Raw genomic sequence first — 10613 nt, 5'->3', positions numbered from 1 at the left:
ATTTAATGCTTTTGGACTTCCGGGTCAAAGCCCGGGGCGGAAACTGTGGAGCATGCTCAGAGCGCCTCGGCCAGTTTGGGTCTGATTGACTGTATACATGCAGGAGTCACATGACCTGTTATATGTCCCTGAAGGATCTCAATGCTGATTGGCTATTGTGGTGTGAATTGATGGCTGATTTTTTCTTAGGTTTTTTTTTCATCTCTCGCTTCATTTGTGCCACTTAATTCACATATTTCCCAGTAATTTGTGTCTAATCATGTCTTTACATTGACTTTAAATGTAATTCACTCATGTAAATTGTGTTGTCTTATGTTGTCTTCACACCAAACGCGAAGCAAATTTTCATGTCACAAAACTCGCATCAGTTTGAATGCTAGAATGTTTTGTGTTAACTTGCGTCATACGTGCGAGAAATCGCATGTATGCAAGTGCCCAAAAGTCGAAAAGCCAACTGGTCGCTGTAGTTCAGATTTTTCAACTCTCACACATAAGCAAATGACACGAAATCGTTCTACTCACGTCATTCGCACCACTTAATTTGTGTCATTCATGTTGTGCACATCACATCTATCGTGCCACCGGGTGGGAATTTGCATCTAACTGCGTTTTTCCATTGACGTTACATTTAATTCACTTAAACAAATTGTTTTATTTGCGCCTAGTGTGAACACAACATCAGACATGTAAAACTACCCGTATGTTGTGTTCACACCAAACGCGAATCAGATTTTCCCGTTGCATTACTTACGTGAGTTTGACGACTGAAATATTGTGTTGACTTGCTTCATACACGCGTGAAGCTGTGTGTACACTTGTGCCCAAAAGTTGTGAAAAGGCATCATACACCTGGAGGATCTCAATGTTGATTGGCTATCGTTGTGCGGAATGTGAAGTTCAGATTTTTCAACTCTTGCGAATAAGTGTATGACTCGAAATCACACTACTCACATCATTTGTGTCATTCCCGTCATTCGTACCGCGCACATTGACGTTGAGAAATTCCATTTTGTACGATTTCAGTTGGACTAACATGTTTACATGGATTTTAGAAGTCTGGTTTTAGTCGAGCTGACACAATGAATCGATTTTCTCTGATGTCATGTAAACGTACTGACTCCGTCATCTTTGGTACTGACAACTCAACCAAGAGAGTTTCATGTCCGTCCAAACCATGAGAGCGCTCAGACTGCTTTTGATTTATTTGTATTTTAATGTGTTTGCACATTCACACATTTTTACTGGTTTAACACTAACGTGATGTCATTCTCCCTCACCCCCCCTCGCCCTCTCTTTCTCTTCCAGTCTTGGTTCCTCTGACAAGATCTGTGTCCAAACCAGCAACTAGAATTCTTTCTTTACAATCGGAAATAGAAAAAACAGAGAAACAACCCGCAGGATAATAATTGTCCTCCAACCAACCCACCGACCGACCGACCGGCCCTGATACAAAATATAACCGAGCAACGCAGGAAACTACAGCAGCATGACGCTTTTAGAGGAACTCTGGACTCATTTACCCAGTCAGAGGGAGGAACCGTTTTCGAGTAACAGATGGATAGATGGAAAGATGAACGGATGGACAAGAGGATAAAGAAGGGGTGAGGGGACGAACGGCAGCAAGCAGGTCTCTCCTGAAACCAACCGAACCAGCACAACACAGCAGGAGGAACCTGAGGAGGGGGAAAGCGGTCGACTTCTCCTACTCTGCAAGGACGCATTGTGTAATGAACGGCTGAGAAAACCCAACGAGAACCATGTCTCCACGACACAGGTGTAACATTTAAGCTAATGAACCCACAGCCTGATCAAAGCAAAGACACCATTTGGTTTCCAATGAAAGCTGCAGTCCTGTGATGTCTGTCATCACCCAAAACAAATCAAATTGACCAATGTTTCTCTCCCTCTGAGTGACTCCACAAAGTTTTTACCCTACTACTAACTAGAGAGAGACCATGCCAAAACATATCCTGATTAAAGGTTGCACTAGAAGCTGAATCAATTAACACTAATCTTAACGATGTGCACTATTTACCTACAAGGCATGGGAGGTAAACCAGACTTGCCTATTAAAGAGTTTTAAAGAGGAAAAACCAAGGTACAAGAAGCCTTCACGTGTCCTCAACCCCCACTCCCACTCCCACATCGCTCAGTTCGACAAATCATTGGCCTCCGCTCATTCTCACGTCTCCCCACACGACACACACTCACACAATCTGTGCCACGACCACAGCGCGTGTGTACGATTGAAAACACGCACACAGTCGCCCAGTCAGACCTTTCAGATTGTTCACAGGTGGTGGTGTTGTGTTCTCACACTGTCATCAGCACACACAGTCAGCCCGGTGAGCTCTCTCCACCTATTTGATTCGATATCCAAACATCGCACACACACGCTTTGACTTTCAGCGTGTGTGTGTGCATCATTACTGACAGTGTCCATGACTGTAGACAGCAGCTATTGGTTCCCCCCCTTTGCCCTCTTGTAATGTAGATGAATGATTTTGTTATCTCTTGTGTGTTCTCTTATTTGAATTTATTCCTTTTTGGATTTGTACTATTTTATAATTGTTTTGTATTTGAATGACAGCACCTTATAGAGAAACACAGAAGCGGCGTAGACAGGGTGGTTCGCTGACCTGGGTCACATAGTACGTGCAAAAACTCAAAGACAAAGTTTAATTTTTTGGGAAATACGCTCACTCGCTTTCTTGCAGAGAGTTAGACAAGAAGATCGACGCCATTCTCAAGTCGAACAGAGCCAAGCCTGAAGCCTGATTTATAGTGGGGCGCTCTACACCTGCAACGTTTTTAATTTATGCCACAGCCAATAGTTTCAGGTAACCAGACGCTGCCCTCATTATATAAATCCCTCTGACAGCCGTTTGTTTCATATCTTTGTGCTACCTTGAACCCTTTTGCATTTTTAAAATGGAGGGATTTGAAATCAGTGTTATTTAAAGAAGAGGAGATTTTAAACCTATTTCTACTTAGAAGACAACGAGAGCACAAGAAAAGCTACAGGGTCCAACAAACGCAGGACATGGACAAGGAGGTGCACTTGCGGTAGTTTCAGATGTCCGCCGACCATTTTGATGATTTGGTCGTCTGGATCCGGCCCCATGTGGCTCCCATTAGGACACACAAAACTCTGCGACTACCAAATCACAATACACAAAAACATATGACAGTGATCATGACATAAAAGTGTCAAGCAAAACTTTTCTTCTGTCCAAAAATTGTGACACTCATCGATAGTTTGGAGCGCCCTACTATAAACCGGGCTAGCTGTTTCCACCTGTTTCCAGTCTTTGTGCTAAGCTAAGCTAACGCCTAGTTTACACTACGTGACTTTTACTTTTCACACTGTTGTTGTGTCCGCACTATATGACCAACCAATGACAAACCACTACAAAAGAGACTAAAATTAGGTGGAGAAAAAAGGTAGTTATATTGGTATAGCAGACTTTAGCATCCTTAATTTGATACCATTTTTGATTGCCACAGGGAAAAAATGACATTCAGGGTATACACTGTTTTTTAAAATTTACATATAAATCCAAAAAGGCTATAACAAAGACTTTTCTTTGTGTGCTTCGTAGCAGAAGTCAGCAGGATGTCGTAAGTAGCAGGGCTCCATGCTCAAGCGACGAGCCAACAGTAATTTGCGTCTGATCTGGAGCTTTTGTCTGGGAGCTCTGGAAAATCCAGGCTAAAGTCGTGTAAACTAGGCACGACTGGCTGCTGCTTCTTTAACAGACAGACATGAGAGTGGCGTCAATCTTTGTGTCTAACACTCGATAAAAAAGAAAGCGAATAAGCGAATTTCCCAAACTGGTTTGTTTGTCGATGCCAGATGAACCTATTCGCCACGTACTGTACTGGACGACCACACACAGCAGGATGATGACAATCACAGGAAGCTTATTTCCTGGAGAACTTACCTGCAGAACCACACAGGTCAACAAATCTAAAGCCCCGTCTGCTATCTGACCCAGGTCCAGCCGGCGGCGGTGGTGATGTACGAGCGTCAGAAAAACAGAACCAAGGAGGGAAGGTTGCTGAAGACGGGACTCAGAGTAAAAGAGAGAGTAGCTCTTCTTTCTGTCTCCCTAAAGTTTACCCTGTTGTTTACACTCCCAGACGGGCCGCCGCTCCAAGAGCAGAGCGCGCCACACTGCGGAGCAAAATGAATATGTGACATATCTGGCTGTTAGCGGAGAGGGAACGAGGGCCTCTAAGGCTACGCAGTAGGAGGATCACCCCTGTGCCCATTGTTGTTTGGGTGCACGGGATCAGGTCGAGGATATCGGATGCTATGGTATTCCCCCCAACACACACACACACACACAAACACACACACACATGCACCAGCACTCCCCTGAGCTGAATCGATGAGCCCTTAATGATCAAAACTGCACTAAAACAATCATACCAGCCAACGTTGTGAGTTTTCATAGATCGACCACCACTCAGTGTTTCCTGTCAGTGGGGCGGAGACACTCGTAGAGCACACATCGCCACTTCTGAAACACACACTCGTAAAGACCACTCACTATAAACGCAAACACGTCCCCCCAGCGCACGCCCGACTGAATTCAAAGGGAAGTCTTAAAAATAGACAATCTGAGGAGGCCTTTATGCTTTTAATCGTTTTCTATCATTCAGTTATTTCCTGTTCAAACTCCAGATCACCCACCCAACCTCACAAAATAACTGGACTGCCTGGCCATGTTCTTCACTGCAGGGAAACACAACATAGTTGGCCAACCGAATGGCGACCATCTCATCAGCTTCGTAGAGAGAACTAGCTCTGCCGAGTAAGACGTTAACGATGGCTAAGGTGATTTCTTTTCTAATCTATGGAAGTGCCTCTGTATTCCCATTATGCAATTTGTCAAACATGAATTCAGGTTCTTTTTCTCACATATAAGCTATAGTGAATGGTGAAAAATTTATGTCAGGAGAGGGGGAAAAAAAACGGTGACAGCTCACTAGATAATCGCAAGCATCTTTATATATAATACACATATATATTTATAGATATATACATTTTTTTTATTTGCAAGATAAGCTGTGTGGCAGTCTAGTTATTTTTTGAAGCATGGCGTACATCGCACAGTCATAGGATGCATCTCAAAAACCGCTGATTAGAGGTAAAGTACCAGTCTCTAAACCCACGAAATAAAAGAAAAATCCATGGCAAACACGACAGTAGACACATAGACAGTGATGATAACGTAGTTGAGGATCAATAAAAAAAGAACAGATTAGGTTTTGTTGTTTTCTTTCTTGTTTTGATGGGAAGTATTGTTCTTGAAACTAAATGATGTATGTTGATTGAGCCATGTGCAATGCCTTGGTAGAGGAATTGTGTTTGTTTGTTAGCGACTGTTTGAGGGTGTCACGAGAAAAGAGGGAAAACCCTCTACGTTTTTTTTTTGTTTCAAGTCCACGTGCTCTGGGACTCTAAATACGAGGGCGGCGAGAAAAATATCCCAGTCTTTGTAAGTAAGTAAGTGTGGGGAAATTGTTTTTAATTTCCTTTTGGTTGTTTTTTTCTTCCTTTTATCACTTTTTTAAGAAAAAAAATTGTTTTCAAAATGTGGGAGGGCTGAAGGAACAATTTTGCAACTCATAAAATATATATCACTATGAAACCTGGTGCTTTCGTAAAGAATAAAGTACATTCAATCTCTATTATACATAAATAATAAACGAAATTAAGTGTTATCATAAAAGCAAATTTTAGGAAAACATGCATTATTCTATTTCTCTTTTTGTATTTACCGAGGGGGGAGGGGTTCATTGTATGAAGAGGTTGTTGTGACAAAAGGCATTTTTCCCCCCCAACCTTTACACCGCAGCCGAGGAACAGTCGAACAGTCGAAGGGAAGAAAACTGAATCATTTTGTATCCGACGCAAGTCAGTCCCTCCAGGATTTCACCGACTGCCGTTGTGATTGTTGCAGCCTGAGAAGTTCACAGCATCTTCTCAAAAAAAATGACTAATATTTTTAGACAGGATATTTTGGGATGAAATAGCAGGAGCACATTTACAAAAATAGTTGCGATGCCGTCTCTGATTTGAAGTCTTTTATTATGAAAGTTCAGTGTTTCCCACAGAATTAGAATCTATAGCCCTTTTCACACAGAGATGGCGCTGTAGAGCCACTACGACGTCCCGTCTTTATGCCACCTTTGCATTTTTACACAGAACCAAACAACGGCGCCATCATGCGTGATTTTAGTGTGACATACGCCTCTGCAGCGACACCAAGCCGTTAAAGGCGCAGCAGTAGTCTCACGATAAACAGAGACAGTGCCGAGTGAATCAACACGCTGAGCGCAACTCTACGATGAAATGAGATTTCACCCATTTCAAATAGCCAGATTGGAGGGTAAGGAGCTCCTGGACCTCATTGTTTTCCCAATTTGCGGGAATTTTCAGCTGCTGTTCCTCGTTGAGTTAGCTGCTAACTGCTAACAGCTACTTTTAAAATCTCCCACAGTGGGTCGCATGTATATGATGGGAAGGGGTCCGCTGTTGCTGCTGTTGGAAGCAGCGCTGAAGGACCCAGAATCAACACAATGAAATGAGATTTAACCCGTTTTAAATAACCAAATTTGTCTTAAAGTTTGCAATGTTCGCACACAATTGCAACGTCCAGCAGGTCGTGGATTAGCTGAATTTGCGATCGCAGCGTCCTGGAGGGACTGATGAGTGATCCGAGTGTGGGACAAGGACAAGATCTTCCCCTAATTTGGGAGATGCACAATTCTGGATTCAAAGAAAGAAACGATGATACCTGGTTTGTTATTTGGTGTAAACGTATGGTTGGTTCAGGGAGAGGGAATCAGCGACCTCTGTCTGGTCAGAGGAACGCTGTCATCAATTCAAGTGAACCCCCCCTCCCCTCCCCCTCCCCTCCTCCTCCCCCCCCAATCCCCATCTCCCACTGTAAATGATTATAAATATTTGTTTGGTGATGTAGTGTTATAGACTCAGAGCATCTTAAAGGTTGTCCCTAAAAAGTGCCTTTTGTTCACAGATTCCATCTTGTAATCCTGAGTGCCCATCTCGAAAGAAAAAAAAAGTCCCCTCCTTCATACTTCTATATCTTTCTCTTCCTCTTCTTGGAGCTTTTTAAAGCAGTATACATAGTACTAAAGGAAATTGGTGTGATTTAGTTCCTCTTTTTATTGTTGAATAATTAAGAAAAGCATAAAAAAAGCCAAAAAAAAAAAAAAAAAGAAGATATTTTCTGTCTTGCTTCTCTTCCTCTGTATCTTGTCTTCTGTCTATCTTGGACACTGGAGTAGTCTGTAGCCGCGTAACCCTCTCCTCCTCCTCCCCTCCCCCTTCCTTTTCTCCCTTTCTCTGAACGGCGGGGTTTAAAAAAAAAAAAAAAAAAAAAAAAAAAGAATACGCAAAGATTTTTTTGTCTGAGCAGAATGCAGTTAGCTCACATGTTATTCTTGTCTGTACGCTTCACATTGTATTACCATACCCATCTTCTTCAGCTTCTCCATTCAACAGCTAATGTAAGTGAACAAGTTACACCACGAGGCTCTGGGCCGTGCTGAGGACACGGGCCGGCGGCGGGGCTAAGGCGGCGGTCAGAATCAACCCTGGCGGAGGGAGAAAAGCACTCACGGGATGTTTTGGTTCGGGGCTTACGCGAGGGAGCTGAGCAGTAGGACTGCTAGTTTAGGCGGGTTTGTTTGTAATCCTTGTTTCTATCTATTTATTTTTTTATAATTGAATTTGGATTTTTGCGTTTTGATTCTTTTTTGGTCTTTGTTACTGCGTATCGTAGGCAGCAGGAAGACGCTGCGTCGAGACCTTCAATTATGCACCTTTTTAGTGTTTGAATGAGACTAGCTATTTTTTTTTTACAAAAGGAAAAAAATGACTCGAAGCACCTTATGAGCGGACTGGCTCCACAGCTCGGAGACTGAAAGGCTCGAATTTAGCACAATCATAAGAGACGTTACGCATCGATTCACCGCCATCCGAAATCGCAGTGTTTGATTGACCAAAGCGATATGGTTCCAAAAGCCGTACGAAACTAGTCGGTGACTTCCAGAGAAAAGCACCGTGAAATTCCACCAGCAAAATCAAGGGATTACTACGGCAGCGTGTTAGGGCCATTTTAGGTTTGAACATAAAAGAAAATATGGAGCTATGGGAGGGGCGAGATATTCCAGGATAAAACTCCAAATTACGAATTCACGTTGACTCATGTGGGACACAAACACCGGTCTCCTGGGTGAAAGTCCTGTGCTTGATGTCTTTATTTAATCCACCACAACTTTGTAACTTTTTATAGGACGTCACCGGCAAACTTCTACTTATTGCTAAATCCAGCTGCAAAATATATTTTAATTAGGTTTTCCACTGCAAACATTAAAAGTGAAGTGATGTGGTTCCTTAACAAAAAAAAACTATTTTTTTTTTGTCTTTTTCTCGTAAATTTGTGACTTTAACCTCAGAGAATTTCCGAACTGTTCTCCCAAACGTATGCCTCCAAGTGTCAGAGAATATTCTCGTTTTTCCTGTTAATCTGGGAGTTTATTGTAAATTTAATCCCAGAGAATATCCAAGATTTATTTCTCCCGTTTTTCCTTGTAAATTTACAATTTTAATCACAGAAATTAAGATTTTTTTTCTTGGAATATTACTCCCATCCCCGGCTTTTTCCCTGCAATAGAAAGGCAAAGTCCCTCCCCTTTCTTTTATCATAAATTTACCAATTTAATCCCGGAGAATAGCCACGATTTTTTTTTTTTTTTCTCTCCTATAAATTTTTGACTTCAATCTTGGGAATTCAGATTTTTTTCTTGGAATATTACTCCCATCTCCGGCTTTTCTCCCACAACAGAGAAGCAAAGTCCCTCGCCTTTCTCGTAAATTTATGCCTTCATAATGTCAGAGAATATTCTGGGGTTTTTTTCTCTTAAATTTGTGAGTTTATCGTAAATGTACCAATTTCATTTAAGGTTTTTTTCCCCCTTAAATTTCCAACTTTAATCTCATCTTTTTCCCTATAACAGAGAGGCGAAATTCCTTCCCTTCCAGTGTCACCCATGGGATCTTATTTCGGAAAGAAAAAGTACTGTAGTGGCCCTAATATGCCGTCGTTACAGATTTTTGTCCTGCAAAAAAAAAATATATGCAACTTTTTATTTTCCTGAAACAAAACGAAGCCAGCAGCAGTATTATCAATCAAGCCTTTGACCAGTGAGAGCGCCACAGATGAGAAGCCATATCAGAGATGAACAGGTTGCATCGGACAGAGTGTGTATCTGTGTGTGTGTTTGTGTGAGTGTGTGTGTGTTGTTGAGGGAGGGTGTCCACAGTGTCCGCCCTGCACCGTTCAGAGAGCCCAGTCGAACCCTGTGGCCGAACAGTCCGCCATTTTTCTTTCTCTTTGTTTTTAACACGTTTCGTAGGGAGCTGGGCCGCGTTAGTTTAGACTAAGCCCTCCGGCCGGCCTCGCCCCTCGCCTCCGCTCCGTAACCCCTCCCGCCATGAGTGCTCCTCTTCCTCCTCCTCCACCGCCTCCTCCCCCCTCAGAGCGGCGTCCCATCCTCAGACACCTCCCCCAGAGCCCATGGTGAAATGCATGTGTTAATTACAGTTTCTTTTCCATAATAATAATAAAAAACAGTTTGAAAAGAGCAACACCTTTACTTGATTGAATAAAAGGATGTTCTTGACTGTATCCTGGATCTCGACTCTGATTATTACTGTCTCCTTCCAGCTGTGTCTGCGCTACGCCTGGTGGATTTTTCCATCGGATTTTGGATTATTGCAGAAATTAAGCTCTGTGGTGAACAATGTTTATGATACTGACACATTTGTTAGAGATGATCTTTACAAATAAACTCCACTTTTACGATTTTTGAAGCCTCCAGAAGGGCGGAGCTACATTTGAAGTACCGCATGTAAACTGTGTAAGTCACTGAATCCTCCACAACAAGTTCCTGCAAATGTTTCACAATAAAAGCCTTTTTAGAAAATGAAGGGATTCTCTCAACCCAAGTTATAATGGGCTTTTAATTTGAAACTGTTAGTGTAGTGTTGAGTTTGAAATGACGCAATGCCTTAACGTGAGCGGATTAAAAATATATATATATAAAAATAAGTGAATAATAATTAATGTAAAGAACATTGTTTGCTAGCTTGATGCTAATGGCAGTACTCAGCGGGTTGATAACGTGCCTCTGCTGTTTCCTTTTTACTCTGTGTGCTAACGTCCCTACAGGAAATATTAAAAACGCTGGGCTGTTGTTGTCCTACAGTTTCCATGGCAGCAGATCGTTCTCTGTTCCTATTGGTCAAAGTGACGGCTGTGACGGGAGAAGTGGTGAACGACAAAAAGATGAAACAATGGATTATCAGTTGTCGTTCACAATCTGAGCCAACGCTGTGCGACACTGTGTCGGGCTACAATGAGCCTGATATCGTGTGGTCTGAACTCGGCATTAGCCACTTGTTAGCAACCGCCTTTTTTACGACACACAGAAGCTTCACAATTCACAGCGGGGTATTTACTGACGTATTTTAACAAAATGTGAACGTTAAGCTTGTGTTAACCACAGACTTT

General features: G+C 42.4%; 1 protein-coding gene across 11 annotated transcripts in view; it reads left to right on the top strand.

The window, feature by feature from the left end:
- The window catches only part of LOC126405559 (nuclear factor 1 X-type), a 272630-nt gene extending 262902 nt beyond the window's left edge, over positions 1–9728 (top strand). For all 11 annotated transcript variants that reach the window (XM_050069350.1, XM_050069348.1, XM_050069353.1 and 8 more), the window contains one exon: positions 1306–9728. The gene's annotated coding sequence lies outside the window, so the exon portion shown is untranslated. The remainder of the gene's footprint in view (positions 1–1305) is intronic.
- Positions 9729–10613: the final 885 nt, after the last annotated feature.

Source organism: Epinephelus moara, chromosome 18, assembly GCF_006386435.1.
Source record: "Epinephelus moara isolate mb chromosome 18, YSFRI_EMoa_1.0, whole genome shotgun sequence".
NCBI lineage: Eukaryota > Metazoa > Chordata > Actinopteri > Perciformes > Serranidae > Epinephelus > Epinephelus moara.
The sequence above is the reverse complement of the archived record's forward strand: the minus strand, read 5'-3'. Positions and strand labels throughout refer to the sequence as shown.